This window comes from Carassius gibelio, chromosome A1 (assembly GCF_023724105.1).
Source record: "Carassius gibelio isolate Cgi1373 ecotype wild population from Czech Republic chromosome A1, carGib1.2-hapl.c, whole genome shotgun sequence".
Classification (NCBI taxonomy): Eukaryota; Metazoa; Chordata; class Actinopteri; order Cypriniformes; family Cyprinidae; genus Carassius; species Carassius gibelio.
Genome location: NC_068371.1, coordinates 20,308,987 through 20,325,613, shown reverse-complemented (window position 1 = coordinate 20,325,613; position 16,627 = coordinate 20,308,987).

Sequence of the window (16,627 nt, the reverse complement as noted above, 5' to 3'; positions counted from 1 at the left end):
AGGATTGTAGCCGCACTGGGTTGTACATAATTATTAACTCAAATGATATATAGGGAATTTGAATAATTAATCAGGAATATGATTAATATATATCTCATATGACAGTTACACTAAATTTTATTGAAGATGAAAAATAGCTCAATTGCATATATCAATAACTCATTACAGGGCACTGTAATTTAGTTTACTCGTTAATATGTCAATATTCCATTCTTCATATCAATTATGGTGATATCTCTTACTGTAAATTACCGCAAATCAAACAGTGGTTTGTCCAGCAAACGGCTGTAAGATTAACTTATCAATTTTCAATAAAGATATCACTTATAATTCAAGGAAAAATATTCCCTGGCCATGAAAAAATTATCCTATCATTATGATGAATTTAGTTGCTCAAAGTAAACAGCGTGTAGCTAAAGATCAGACACTTCATTGACTCGTAATGTGAGCGGTTCAGAGGCAATCATGAATATATATTGGTTTTTTAATAATTGAACTAATAATACATCAAACTACAAATCACACAGAGTAAATACGCGTACGACAATACAGAAAGTAAACTTTGTACAAGACATAACGGAATCCAAATAAGGGAGAGAAAGAGAGAGAGAGAGAGAGAGAGAAAGAGAGAGAATGAATGAGAGAGAAGGGAAGTGAGAGAGAGAGCGTGATCACAGAATGAGCTCAGTTATGCAAACTCACAGACAGTAACCCTTGAAAGACAACAACGAATCAAATCATAGGCAAACTTTAAACAGCATTTAAATCTCCATAGAAAATGATACTTGCAGGTGTCTCTTGTGATGCTTTGTGCGTGGTCTTTTGAAACCAGCGTGCGTGTGCTGGAGCAGCGTGGTCCTTTGTGGCAAGGAGTGTTCGTTCATCTTTCAGGGGTTCCTGCAGAATCGCGCGGTATTTGAAAGGTTTAACAAAGCACTGTTTCAGAATTCGTCTTCCTCGTGTGGAGAGGCGAATAGGTGAATAAACTTAGTAATGAAAAGAAACAAAAACAACGGAAATGAAAGCTCCCGAAGGAGCCATGAGAACGGCTGTCCTCTCAGTCGCCGTGCTGAGAGGGACGGCGATAGGAGCGCGGGCCGAGGCCGCACAGAAGGACGTGCAGGGTCAGAGAAAAACAGCAAGAGCGAAGAGAGGGAGGAACTTCCTGGGTCAGCTCTTATGGCTTGAAATGGTTCACGCCTCTGTTCGCATGAACAACCAATGACCGTCCGCGATCTGAAGCGGGAAAAAGTTCCTTTGTCTCTGTGTAAACACCCACTCTGGCCTATAGCATTTCAGTATTGATATTCTAGCAAGTTCATAATTCCAGATTAATATCTTTTTCATTAGTTTCCTTCATATACGTGAGTCCGTCAAAGCATGACGATTAAAAAGATATCAAAAATAACATATATAAATGATCAAAACATGAAGTTACATTCAAATGCAGAATTACACACATTTAAAGTTTGATTAACACACAATATAAACTGCAGATACTCCAATTTATATGGGGAAACATCTAATGCACCAAAAAGCAATACTTAATACATTGAGAATACATTTGAGTAGATTTTACTGTTCTCTTTCCTAAAAGTTAGCTTTCCTGTCCTGTTTGTTAGGTCATAAAGTTTTACGACCTGGTCAGGAGTAGGGTTACAGAATCATGACTCTATCTGAGAACCTTAAAATGAGGAGAAACATTTCCAATTTACAAGTCAGCAAAATTATAATTCTCGCATAACAAGGATTAACCATTTTATGCAGTACACAAACATATTCAAAAAACATCTTATTAATAAAATGACGAAGGTTACGAATGTTAAGAAAGGTTTGTTTGTGTGTGTGTGCTTATGTGTGTGTGTGTGTTGTGGAATGTGGGGGTTTCGTGTCTCCTTTGAGGCTGCCCACGTGACTCTGGAATTTCTTGTCGTAAATAATTTAAATCCAGCCAGGCTGGCGCCTGAATTCAACCCATGAATCGATGATCTGCATATCTGTTACATCTCCCCCTTTTCGTCGGATGAAGTCCCTGTGTGGACATCATCGGACGGCAATCATCAGGATGGGGAGATGACAGGTGAATCATGATGGTCATGTAGCAGGTGGATCATGATTCCATCGGAGACCTCCAGCCACGGTTGTCGTGAGTTTGGCTGTAGAGGTTTGCATCTTGTTGAGTCTCCTGTATAGGATGAAGGTCATGCCAAGGGTCAGGGCAGGACCAATGGCAGTGGAGATGCGCCGTGCAGTGCTGTCGAGACAGTGCTTGGAGGGCTGTGTCGACGGGAGTAATGTCAATGTGTTGGGTGGCACCTTTAAGTACTGGGTCAAGCAGGTTGACATGGGTGGCAGTGTCATGCTGGTCGTAGGTCAGTGTAGCTGTGTGCACAGTAGTGTTGACGAGCCATCTGTCACCTACAATCTCTGCTTGCGTTTCTGTGACTTGTGTACGAGGCTTGTCTTCGGCAGGGCAGCATGTGTCGCTGACCAGGGGTTGAAAACAGTAAACAGTGGTTTCATGGAGTTTACAGTCTGGTTCGCTGCATTGACACTGGACATACCAATGTTAAACGTTCTGATGGCAGCAGCGGCTCTGAGAAAAGCTCCCGGGAACTGTTTGGAGCGGTGGTGGTGTCCACTTAACTCCATTTGTGTAACAGTCACTTTCTCATGTTGGCTTAACATGTGTTTGACATCGGCCTCAGTGTGAGTGAGGGAATCCTCTCTCCATCTGATCCCTGTACAGCTGTATTCGGTTACAGTGCTGGGGCAGTGTGCCCTGTCGTCGGTGATCAGGAGTCTCAGTGGTTCCCTCGGTGGCAGTTGTCCTCTCTTTGGCTGACAGCACAGCACGGCAAACCACAGCAGTATCCTAGTACAGATAATAGGGAGAGAGAGAGAGAAAGGGGAAAAAGAAACAAGCGAGGGCTGTCTTTGGTTGGACAGGGCAGTCTCTTTGCTTCGTGGGCGGCGACTGGATTTAGCTCGCCCTGGCCCCTGTTTTGCCACATCATGCTGCTGGCATGACGCTTGCTTCAGTGTTTTGTCAGTGGCTCTGGTGCTGCGTGGTGCAGCACATGCTGCGTCATGGAAATATATTGGCATTATCCCCCTTTTGCTCTGTGGCATTACAAGCCCTGGCATTGTGATGTCAGACGTGCATGACCCACAATGTTGTTCTGTGCACGCAGCATGTTTTTTGTATCATGCAGTGGTCTGGGGCGTTGGTTGTCAGTGACTGTAGACTGGTTGCCAGGATGGATGGAGGGGTCTGAGAGGTGGTAAAGCAAAGTCATTATGGAGGTTTCAGAAGCCCGCATGTCCGCTATGTTGGTCTGTGTAGACAACGGAGCCAATGCAAGCGATTCTGAGGTAGGCAGTTTAGCTAGGAAAGTTCTTATGCTGTGTGTAATCACTTCACCCTTGAATGTTGGTGGGTGGGTTGGGAGTGAACACAGAATGTTGTTTAGTGCGCCAGTTTTGGCAAGGGTGTCAGTTTGATCTTTTAAGTCCTTGTCTAGACTTGGTAGCTTCCAGTGTCCTTTTACCTTCTTCCAGTACACGGTCACATTGTGTGTTTTTGTGATGTTATCACGTTAGTGGAACTGGTGTTGGTGTTTGACTGGCTTTTTGTTTGCAGTTTTGAAACCATTCTGTTTACAGCATGGAAGATGGCTCACGAAACTGAGTCTAGCATAGTTAGGCTTTGTTCAAAGAGATGTTGAATTCAGCTGGTGAGTTGGCATAGTCGAACAGACACCTGTCGAAGGTGAACTGAAGGTCGCCAAGTGTTAATGCCAGTTTGTGTTGGTTTTCCGGGTGCACCAGAATGGTCCAGAATCCAGAGGCCACGTCAAGTGAAGAGAGGATTGTGGCTCCTCTGATTCGGGGCATTTCTTGTTCCAGCTGGGTCTTGTGCCATTGTGACAGCGGCACCTGTTGATTCCTGTAGTCACTAGTGGGTCGCCACTCGCAGTTAGTTTTGAGGGCTGAATAGGTGCTGTTGCATGGATGGATGACACCTTTCTCCAGTATAGATTTGATGATCTACTGCACTGGTTTGTGTGAGGCAATGGGAATCTTGTACTGTTTGACAGAAGTGGGAGGAGCATCAGGGTGCGTAGGTATGCGCACCGTGTGTAGGTTGGTAAGACCACAGTCTAAAAAGTCTTTGGCACAGGATTCTTTGAGCTTATAAACAAATTGTTTTTGGCGATCTGAAGTGCATGAGCATCTCGTAGAATTTGCTGCACTTGAGGTTGAAAACCTGTGTAAGGCTCCTCCGTCGGTGTGTCATCAGTCAGTTTGGTATTGAGGGGTGTAGCAGCTTCATCAGTCTTACTGACGTTCTGGTGGGAGACTTTGTATACTGCGAGGTGTTGGTCATCTGTCAGATCGATTCTGCACACCTGGTTATAGCTCACCGACATGACAGATGTGATGGTGACAAATTTGAAGGGTGCAGTGAACAATGTGTTGTTTGTACTCTCTTCGGATATCAGTGCAGGTGGAATGGGCTCAATGACAGGTAGTACAAGTTCAAAGTCATTAAAGTCATGGCTCACTAGCCATCCCAGCCGGTAGGCCTTGGGAATGTTGATGTCAGTTGCCGTGCTGTTGTTGCACAGGATTTAGACTATACAAGATGACATTTCAGTGAGGGGTGTGGCTTCAAGTGTGAGTTCGAATTCCACACATTCAGGTGAGGATTGGAAGAAACCCTGCGTGTGGTTTAAGGTTTGACCACACTGCAGGTTGAGCTGAACAGCAACCCCTTTGGTGTAAGCTGGTACCACCGTACCCTTTTCGTTGACTAAGGTGCAGAGGCTCGAATTTGAACTTGAGCCACGGCTGGCTGCTGGGGTTCCCGTGACCTCTGTGACCTGACAGTCTGGCTCTGGCAACCTGTGTGGCTGGAGGGAAAGAGGTTCTCGCACTTGAGCAAAGTCTTTTAGCTGTTTGAAGTTCAGTAAAGGGTCAAAGTGGTCTAGCAGGTCTTTGCCGATGAGAAACATATGAGTGTTCATTGGTGAGACATAAATGGGATGTACTAGACTCATCAGACTGATTGTCAGGTCAATGGAAACAACCTGTTCAAACCGGATGTCATTCTGGCTGTACGACTGTACATTCAGTTCACAAGTTTGAGGGGTAAGAGTTCGATCTTGTCACTTAGCTTCAAATTGGAGTCTTTTGAAAAGGTGAGATGAGATCACCGTCAGGTTTGAGACACTGTTTTCCAAATGAATGTTGTTCAGTGCTTTGGCGCAATGTATTTTGTTTAAAGCACTATATAAATAAAGGTGATTGATTGATTGATTGGTTTGATCCTGTGTCGATCAGGTCTTCCATGCTCACTCCTTTTCGGCCCACCTCCTTTTCTACAAGGCTGCCCAGGAATGTTGGCATCAGGGCAGGTGTGACGATCGATGGGTGGTTAGGACCGGTCTTTTGTAGCTCGCTGCGAAGGCAGGTAGTCAAAACAGCATTTTCTGGTATCCTGTGTTTGTGGTACCTGGTGTGAGGACCTCTCATCCGCATTAGGGAGGGGGACGAGTGGAAAACGGCTTTCTCAACCACCATTGGGCACTACGAATACTGGGTTATGCCGTTCGGACTGGTCAATAGTCCTTCGGTTTTCCAATCATTTGTCAATGACATCTTCAGAGACATGTTAAACAAGACTGTTATCGTGTACATTGACGATATCTTGATCTATTCAGATACCCTGGAGGAACATATCCAACATGTCAGGGCCGTGCTGCAGCGACTCATTGAACACCAACTCTATGCCAAGGCGGAGAAGTGTGAATTCCATACCACCTCTACCACCTTCCTGGGGTACGTCATCAGTCCAGAGGGGGTCGCCATGGATGAGAGCAAAGTCAACGCCGTTCTCAAATGGCCCGAACCCAAAACACTAAAGGAACTCCAACGCTTTCTGGGGTTTGCTAATGTCTACCGCCGTTTCATCAGAAACTTCAGCTCTGTGGTCAGTCCCCTCACGTCAATGGTCAAAAAGGGAACCCATCGGCTACACTGGTCAGAGGCTGCTCTCCAAGCATTCCAAGAACTAAAGAGACGGTTTGTGACTGCACCCATACTCCACCATCCTGACCCATCTCTTCCGTTTCTCGCCGAAGTGGATGCCTCCAACACTGGTATCGGGGCTATTCTCTCTCAACGCCAGAGTTCTACCGCTAAACTCCACCCATGTGCCTTTTACTCCTGCAAACTCAATGCTGCTGAACGCAACTATGACGTAGGGGACCGTGAACTCCTCGCCATGAAGGCGGCCTTCGAGGAGTGGAGACACTGGTTGGAGGGGGCCAACTTTCCTTTCACTGTACTAACAGATCATAAAAACCTTGAGTATTTGCGCTCAGCCAAGCGCCTCAATCCACGACAGGCAAGATGGTCATTGTTTTTCTCCCGATTCGACTTTTCAATTACCTACCGTCCGGGCTCCAACAACGCAAAGGCAGATGCGCTATCCCGTATTCACGAAGATGAACAGATCTCATCCGAACCTGAATCAATACTCCCTTTCAAGGTAATCATTGCACCCGTACAATGGGACATCATGACGCTTATACAGCAACACAACTCTCAACATGCACCTCCAACAACTTGCCCTCCTGATAAAGTTTACGTACCACCCACTCTACGCGATCAAATACTCAACCACACGCACTGTCTGCCCGCATCCGGCCATCCAGGTATCACGGCTACCATTCATCTGCTTCAGAACTGGTTCTGGTGGGAATCATTACCCCAAGACACCACTACCTTCATCCAACAATGCCAAACCTATAATGCGCACAAGACTCCACGCCAATTGCCAGCCGGATTATTCCAACCACTCCCTATCCCACAACGACCTTGGTCCCACATTGCAATAGACTTTATCACTGACCTACCTGTCTCTCAAGGTAACACTGTCGTTCTTACTGTGATTGATCGATTCTCCAAAGCCTGCCGCCTTATTCCTCTGCCCAAACTGCCTACTGCTCTAAAAACTGCTGAACTACTCTGTAACTGGGTCTTCCATCTCTACGGACTACCTGAAGATATTGTCTCCGATAGAGGCCCTCAGTTCACAACTCGTCTCTGGAAAGCCTTCTTCCAAGCCCTCTATGTAAACGTGAGCCTGACCTCCGGTTACCACCCTCAATCTAATGGTCAGGTCGAAAGACTCAATCAGGAACTCACCCGGTTCCTGAGATCATACTGTAGTTCCAACCAAGAAGATTGGGCCCGGTACCTCCTTTGGGCTGAGTACGCACAGAACTCCCTGGTCAAGCCAGCTACTGGTATCACCCCCTTTAAATGCATCCTAGGCTATCCGCCTCCCATGTTTCCCTGGTCCGGGGAACCCACCGACGTGCCCGCCGTCACGGACTGGTTGCAACGCAGTGAGTAGACCTGGAACCAAGCTCATGTAGATCTTCAACGAGCCATCTGCCATCAAAAGGAACATGCTGACCACCGTCGGTGTCCTGGGCCTGTATACCAACCAGGACAATGGGTGTGGCTCTCTACCCGAGATCTCCGCCTTCGACTACCCTGCAAGAAGTTGAGTACAAGGTACGTGGGTCCATTCAAAATTACACGTCAGATCACTCCTGTTTCATTCCGTCTTGCATTACCTGACACCTATCGCATTTCTCCCACTTTTCATGTATCTCTGCTCAAGCCCGCTGCTGCCCCCGGAGAGGAGGAAGAGGGGAGGTCCCGTGAGCAGAGTCCCCAGCCCGTCCAGATTGAGAGTGAGGAAACTTACCAGGTGCGAGAACTTCTTAACTCCAGACGTCGTGGACGCATCCTGCAGTATCTGGTCGACTGGGAGGGTTACGGTCCGGAGAAACAATCCTGGGTCAATGCTGACGACATACTAGACCCCAACCTCATCACTGAGTTTCATCGTTTACATCCGGAGAGACCGGCCCCTCGACCACGCGGTAGACCCCGACGTCGTCTACCATCTCGCGCCAGGAGTCGCTCGCAGGGAGGGGGCTCTGTCACGGAGACGAAACCCGTGATTCCCTCTACTGTCCAGCAGAGGGCTCCATCTCCTGAATATTGACACTCACGCACCCACACACTCACTTAAACTGATTCACAACTACACTACCCATCTACCCCGTGCCTTGGACTCTGATCACCACACAGGTGCAGCTTATTTGTACTGCTATATAAGCTGCACAACTACATCAGTTTAACGCGAAGTCTTGTTTTGCTCCGGCTGACATTTCCAAGCGTTATTTCCCGTGTTTGGTTTCCCGGTTACCAGTTCTGTTTGTTTACCGTTTCTTGAACCATTGCTGCCCGCCTCTTTACCTTGGACTGTTTATTGGACTCTGTATATTGCCTGTGACCCCGATCCATTGCCTGTGTTTGACGACGATTCTGATTATCTCCACTGTTGTGTTTGCTGGTTTTGACCCCTGTCTGTACGACCACGAGTTGTTTAATAAAGCTTGCAAGATGGATTCCCCGTCTGGTGATGACTCATTACACACATATTCCATCAACATTTAATAGTAATGACTTTATTAATTTCTTCACTGATAAAATAGATAATATCAAATACAATAACAAATGTAGATTCTACAGTTTCTAATACTTCAGTTTCATCCATCACACCCAAAGACAAACTGCAGTGCTTTACAACTATAGAGCAGGAAGAGCTAAATAAACTTATCACTGCATCTAAACCATCAACATGTTTATTAGATCCTGTAGCCACTAAATTACTGAAAGAGTTGTTACCTGTACCCGAAGAACCACTTCTCAATATTATGAACTCGTCGTAATCTTTAGGTCACATCCCAAAACCATTCAAGTTGGCAGTTAATTAAGCCTCTTATTAAGAAACCACAAGTAGATCCTAGTGAACTGGTAGATTATAGGCCCATTTCAAATCTTCCATTTGTGTCTAAAATTTTAGAAAAAGTTGTGTCTGCTCAACTGTGTTCCTTCCTGCAAAAAAGAAAGATCTGTATGATTAATTTTAGTCAGGTTTTAGGCCCCACCATAGCACAGAAACTGCACTTGTTAAAATTTCAAACTTGCTTCTTGTGTCAGATCAAGCCTGCATTTCAGTGCTTGTTTTATTTGATCTTGGTGCTGCGTTTGACACCATAGATCATGACATACTGTAGATTGATTACAAAACTATACAGGTATTCAAGGGCAGGCTCTAAGATGGTTTAGATTCTACCTGTCAGATTGTTACAATATTGTTTATTTAAATGTGGAATCATCTCATTTATCACCAGTAAAATATGGAGTGCCACAAGGGTCTGTCCTAGGTCCTCTGCTATTTTCAATATACATATTACCCATTGGTAATAATTTTAGAATATACAGGATTAGTTTCCACTGTTATGCTGATGATACTCAACTATATATCTCAACGAGAACAGATGAAACTTCTAAATTATCTAAGCTAACAGATTTAAAAGATTGGATGACCAATAACACACTCCCTAAGGTCACAAAACACTGGACATATGGTAGTCCCTAGGATAGCAAAGTCCACTAAAGGAGGTAGAGCTTTTTTGCATTTGGCTCCCAAAATCTGGAATAGCCTTCCTGATAATGATCGGGGTTCAGTCACACTCCCTTCCTGATAATGTTCAGGGTTCAGTCACACTCTCTCTGTTTAAATCTAGATTAAAAACAAATATTTTTCGCCAATCATTCAAATAATGCATCTTATAATTTGTCACTGAAGTTGTATCTGATCAAATGTCTCTAATTATGTCTCTAATTATGTCTCTATTTGTTTCTCTGTTTTGCTAGGATTTACACAAGCTCCAGTCTAGATCCAGAACACCTGAGAAGAGATGAAGAGGACTTCAGATGATGCTAACCCTGAAACAACAATCAGAACTAACAAATATTGCTACAAGTGTGAATGCATCATAAAATAATTGCTGTTAATAGTGTTCGTTGTCTGGTTTATTACGTCTTGTATAAATGTTTCTGAAAATGTGGTCATATGCACATACAATAAACTGACATTCACCATTGATAAGCTACTACTAAATATTGTAGAAATGTAATTTTCTGTAAAGTTGCTTTGCAATGATTTTGTATCATAAAAAGCACTATATAACTTGAATTAAAAAATTTAATTGAATCTTTGAGGCTGAGTCTAGTCCCATACTCCCGTGCCGATTCTGCCTCCCAAAAGGGTTGTGGCAGCGGTCATTTGGGTGGTGGAATCCAGGGTCCATGCGGCGTTAAGCAATGCTGCTATTCCCACGGGGTGAACAGAGGTCTGCGAAACAGACAGCAAAAGTTGTCTTAGACCACGTTTTCCATATTCATGGCCTCCCGGTTAACATGGTTTCTGACAGCCCTCCCCAGTTTGTGTCTAAGTTTTGGACAGAATTCTATCATAAACTGGGTGTGACTACAAGCTTATCCTTTGGTTATCACCCACAGACTAAAGGGCAGGCTGAGCTTCTAACCAGGATTTGGAGAGGGTCTTGCGCAGTGTGGCATCTGCTGAACCGTCGTCTTGGAGTTCCAGATTAACCATGGTAGAATATGCACATAACTCCCTCCCGGTCTCATCTATCAGTGTCTGTGCTATTTCAGTCCAAAATATATGAATGATAAAAAGTGTCTTTGTACTCATTTACACTAGATTTGTGGGTATTTTTATTGCCTTGGTTCTACTGTAGCACATGGGAAAACAAAACACAAAAAGGCCAAGTGATGAAACTGCAATAATGGTTCTTTTACACTACATGGTAAGGCATAGTACAGCTTGGTACGGTTCACTTTTGGGGGGTTTTCCACTGGTAACAGTACCTGGTCCTTTTTTTTTGTATCACATCAGTTGAGGTTCAGACTAAACCATACCATTACCAAATGTGATGTGTAAGAGAGTCTATGGTATATATACAGTCTATGCTTGTACCACGCAGTGTAAATGTGCCATAAGTTACCTGATTAAACCGTGCAGTGCAAGAGAACAGCTGGACCACACCGGACCAGTGTCTCCTGCCCGAACAGCCCTGACAATGACTGTAACTCGAACGAGCGACAACCTCCCACTCACTCTCGTGAAGCCAACAAGGAAGTGACTAAGACTGCAATTCATCAACTGGCCACTTGAGGCTGGCTGCAAAAGGGAGTCAATTCCATAGACTGAATTCAATGATGAACTGCCTTTAACTATCATTTTGCATTATTGAGACACTGTTTTCCAAATGAATGTTGTTCAGTGCTTTGACGCAATGTATTTTGTTTAAAGCACTATATAAATAAAGGTGATTGATTGATTGATAGACTCCTTATGTTACAATGCCTTTAAAAAAAACTTTACAGCAGAAAAAAAAACGTTTACAGCCTGGTTCAAAAAAATTATTTTGGTCTATATAGCTAATTTTGCCCTTCATGACAACTGTGGGGGGTGAATTTTTTTTTTACTCATCCGTTTGATAAAAAATGCAGACATGGTTTTATGTTTACGCAGTGCAATATGCAACACATAAAAAGACAGTATAAGTCATTACAGACATGTCTGACAGACAAAGAAGAAACCTGCCCCCGCTGGGGAGGTTGAGGCATGGATGATAATGGCTGCCAAGGACTCCTTAATGTACAGATCCATAGCTGAGTGCTCTGGGGGAGACGAGGAGAAGATCTGACCCCTGGGAGGGCAGGGGCCAGGGAGTAATTCAATAGCACATTCGTTAGTGAGGTGAGGTGGTAAGGAGGTAACCCGGGACTTGCTGAACACTGCCTTGAACTTATGATAAACTCTGGGGACTTGAAACAGGTCGACAGACTCTTGAAACTCAGAACAAGGGACTGGGGAACTCGGTAGTTGGCATGAGAGTTTGCAAGTAGAACCCCATCTTAGGATAGTGCCAGTGGGCCATTCAACATGGGGATTATGTCTGCGCAGCCAAGCGTGACCCAGGATAACAGGGTACACAGGGGAGTCAATAAGATAGAAAGTCTCCTCTTGCTGGTGTTGAAAGATGGTAAGTCGCAGGGATTGAGTGGCCTCTGTTACTTTGCCCGGTTCCAGAGGTCTGCCAACCAAATCAGTAACTGCCTGGGGGTAAAGAAGAAGTTAGGTAGGGATCATAAGTTTCTTAGCCAAGGTTAGATCTAAAAAGTCGCCCGCAGCCCCAGAATCAATCATAGCCTGGACCTGATGCTGGTGGCCCTCCCAGGACAATGTGATTGGAACTGCTAGGATGGCGTTAGCAGGAGAAGCTCTAATTTTCCCCATCACAGCCCTCCTGTAGCTGTATGGGGACAGGCATTTCCCAAGAGCTTGGGGCAAGAGGAACGGCCCAATTGCATTTCTTCTGGGGAATCTTGGAGCTGTTCAGGACCTTGGGAAGTTCTGGATGAAGGAATACAAACTGGAGAACCAGACCTCCTCAGAGGAACTTGGGACTGAGACTCCTTGCGACGAGCTGTCCTCCGCTCTCTCAGTCGATTGTCTAGGCGGATGGCCATTGCTATGAGGGACTCAAGATCTTCAGCTGGTTCTCGAGTGGCTAACTCATCTTGAAGGGGCACAGACAACCCTCCCTGAAAGCAGACCCTCAGTGCCTCATCGTTCCATCAACTTTTTGGTGGTCCGAAAATCTATTGCGAAATCTGCAGTGCTACGGGAACCCTGACAGAGAGTGAGTAGGTGCTTGGAAGCCTCCCAACCACTGACAGGATGATCAAACACTCGCTTGAATTCTTCCACGAATGCCTTACAACAGGCATCCTGGGATTGCCACACTGTGGAGGCCCAAGAGAGTGCCTTGTCTGAAAGAAGTGTACTAATGTAAGCAATTTTAGAGCGATCCATGGGGAAACTTGATGGTTGGAGCTCGAAGGTGAGAAAACCCTGGCAGGAACTGGGATCTCCAGCAAAGGGCTTAAGAGGCGGTAGTCGGGGATTCGCCACAGGAGAAGGCATGACGCCACTCGGAGGTGATGCAGAGGAAGGTGAAGAACCCAAGAGGCGTTTAAATAGCTGGCGGATGGAACTCATCACATCGGCCAGGAGTTGAGAATGTTTGGCCATTAGCTCTTCTCGTCGGCTGAGAATGGCTTCATGGCGATGAAAAGATGCCTCGTGTTGAGGTTTATTAAAAAAAGGTCTTTGCAAGCCAAAAATCCAACAAAAGTTCTTCTCAGACAGAGGAATTAATAACATGAGAGTTAATTGGAAAACAAAAAACCACAAGGGAAAATAAAAACTCCACAAGGGGAGAAAACTAAACTAGAGCATGTAAACAATCAATAACTAAGAACACCTTACTTGAGGTAGCTTGGAAAGCCTTGGAAGGACTTGAAAATACAAAGCGGGTAGCACGCAACCAGGACTCAAAAACCAAGTGTTAAACATAGGGAAAAACTCAGCTAAAATACTCTAAGAGAAACAAGGCACAGTTGACCTGGATAATGCTAACAAGAGTAAATGAGGAAGAGTTAAGGTAGAAGGGAACACCTCTAGAGGCACAGAGACAAACTACAGGAGGTCAAATGCTGACACAGAGTTATTCAGTTACTCCTAACAGTACATTGGCTGAACTGCTAAAAGAGAACCAATGATGTGATGTGCATGAGCAGAGCAGCTGGACTGAGTCTTGTGCTGCAGGCCTGGAAGACGGCATATGTTAAGAGGCTGTCACATGCTTGAGGCATTCAGCCAATCAGAATGCACTGTATAGCTGGCCAATCAGAGCACATCTCGCTTTTTCTGACCGATGAGCCTTCTAAAAATCAACACGTTTCAGAAGTCAGGGCATAGAGGAGAAAAAATCATGTGCATTATATGGAAAATAATTATTATTATTATTTTCTTTTTTTTACCTTAAACCGCATAAACACATTGCATTACACCAAATAATGTTATTTTTAGCAGCATCATATGACCCCTTTAAAGACTGTGTACAAGTAATATATTATTGCTATATTTGGAAATAATGTAAAATAAAATTTAAAATTATTCAAAAATTTAATTAATGATTTCAGTAAAAGTTATTGTGTTTTATTAGACAGTTAGAACTGCTTTTAGGCTACTGATAAGCTTTGAGTTTTTAATGTCATTCATATTTTTTTATGAAAATGATTGTGTGCGCCTTGAACTTCCACAAAATTATCTTACAAACACATTTGCCCATTGTTTCTCCCTTGTGTGAAGGACAATTTGCTGATGTAGAAAATTCACTGAACTAACACTCATGGTGTTCCGTCCAGCCTCACCCAATTTGCACCTTTGCCTCTCCTGTCAGCTCCAATGCATTCCCTTTGGCGAAAGTACCATGTCAACTGATCACTAGGAGATCACTAAAAATAACTTTAAAGAGGTGTGTGAACTTGCAAGCACGATATCAGACACTGTAATATGCTCTGGTCCCCTCCCTGCTTACCGTGGTGACGAGATGCATAGCAGATTGTCATCACTCAATGGCTGGATGTCTAAGTGGTGCCCACTGAATAACATAGGTTTCATAGACAATTGGACGAGCTTTTGGGGCAGACCTGACCTGTTTAAAAGAGATGGTCTTCATCCCTCCTGGGGTGGTGCTGCTCTTCTGTCTAGAAATATGGCACATAGTCTTAGTGTTTATACTTGACTAACTGGGGCCCAGGTCAGGAAGCAGACAGACTGGCTAAACCGACCGTCTGCTAGCTGCCTCCCGTCACAGAGGTCAGTTAATTCTCAGCACATAGAGACTCTTTCACCTAGATATCACACTATAGAGACTGTGTCTGTTCCCCGAACTAGAAAATACAAAAAACGTCCAAACCAAGTTAAGGTTAACAATTTAATTGAGGTTCAACAAATAAAAAACAAATGCAATATGGATAAACAAATGATAAAGATTGGCTTATTGAATATCAGATCCATTTCTACGAAAACACTTTTTGTAAATAATATGATAACTGATCATAATATAGATGTGCTCTGTTTGACAGAAACTTGGCTAAAACCTGATGATTACATTATTTTAAATGAGTCCACCCCCCAAGATTATTGTTATAAACACGAGCCGCGTCTAAAAGGCAAAGGGGGAGGAGTTGCTTCAATTTATAACAACGTTTTCAGGATTTCTCAGAGGGCAGGCTTCAAGTATAACTCGTTTGAAGTAATGGTGCTTCATATAACATTATCCAGAGAAACCAATGTTAATGATAAATCCCCTGTTATGTTTGTACTGGCTACTGTATACAGGCCACCAGGGCACCATACAGACTTTATTAAAGAGTTTGGTGATTTTACATCCGAGTTAGTTCTGGCTGCAGATAAAGTCTTAATAGTTGGTGATTTTAATATCCATGTCGATAATGAAAAAGATGCATTGGGATCAGCATTTATAGACATTCTGAACTCTATTGGTGTTAGACAACATGTTTCAGGACCTACTCATTGTCGAAATCATACTCTAGATTTAATACTGTCACATGGAATTGATGTTGATAGTGTTGAAATTATTCAGCCAAGTGATGATATCTCAGATCATTATTTAGTTCTGTGTAAACTTCATATAGCCAAAATTGTAAATTCTACTTCTTGTTACAAGTATCGAAGAACCATCACTTCTACCACAAAAGACTGCTTTTTAAGTTATCTTCCTGATGTATCCGAATTCCTTAGCATATCCAAAACCTCAGAACAACTTGATGATGTAACAGAAACTATGGACTCTCACTTTTCTAGCACTTTAAATACAGTTGCTCCTTTACGCTTAAGGAAGGTTAAGGAAAACAGTTTGACACCATGGTATAATGAGCATACTCGCACCCTAAAGAGAGCAGCCCGAAAAATGGAGCGCAGCTGGAGGAAAACAAAACTAGAGGTATTTCGTATTGCTTGGCGGGAAAGTAGCATATCCTATAGAAAAGCATTAAAAACTGATAGATCTGATTACTTTTCTTCTCTTTTAGAAGAAAACAAACATAACCCCAGGTATTTATTCAATACAGTGGCTAAATTAACGAAAAATAAAGCCTCAACAAGTGTTGACATTTCCCAACACCACAACAGTAATGACTTTATGAACTACTTTACTTCTAAAATCGATACTATTAGAGATAAAATTTCAACCATTCAGCCGTCAGCTACCGTATCATATCAGACAGTGCACAATAGACCCCCTGAGGAACAGTTCCACTCATTCTCTACTATAGGAGAGGAAGAATTGTATAAACTTGTTAAATCATCTAAACCAACAACATGTATGTTAGACCCTATACCATCTAAGCTCTTAAAAGAGGTGCTTCCCGAAGTCATAGGTCCTCTTCTGACTATTATTAATTCCTCATTGTCATTAGGATATGTCCCCAAAACCTTCAAACTGGCTGTTATTAAGCCTCTCATAAAAAAGCCACAACTTGACCCCAGAGAACTTGTTAATTATAGACCAATCTCGAATCTCCCTTTTCTGTCCAAGATACTAGAAAAGGTGGTATCCTCACAATTATATTCCTTCTTAGAGAATAATGGTATATGTGAGGATTTCCAGTCAGGATTTAGACCGTATCATAGTACTGAGACTGTTCTCCTTAGAGTTACAAATGATCTGCTCTTATCATCTGATCGTGGGTGTATCTCTCTATTAGTTTTATTGGATCTTAGTGC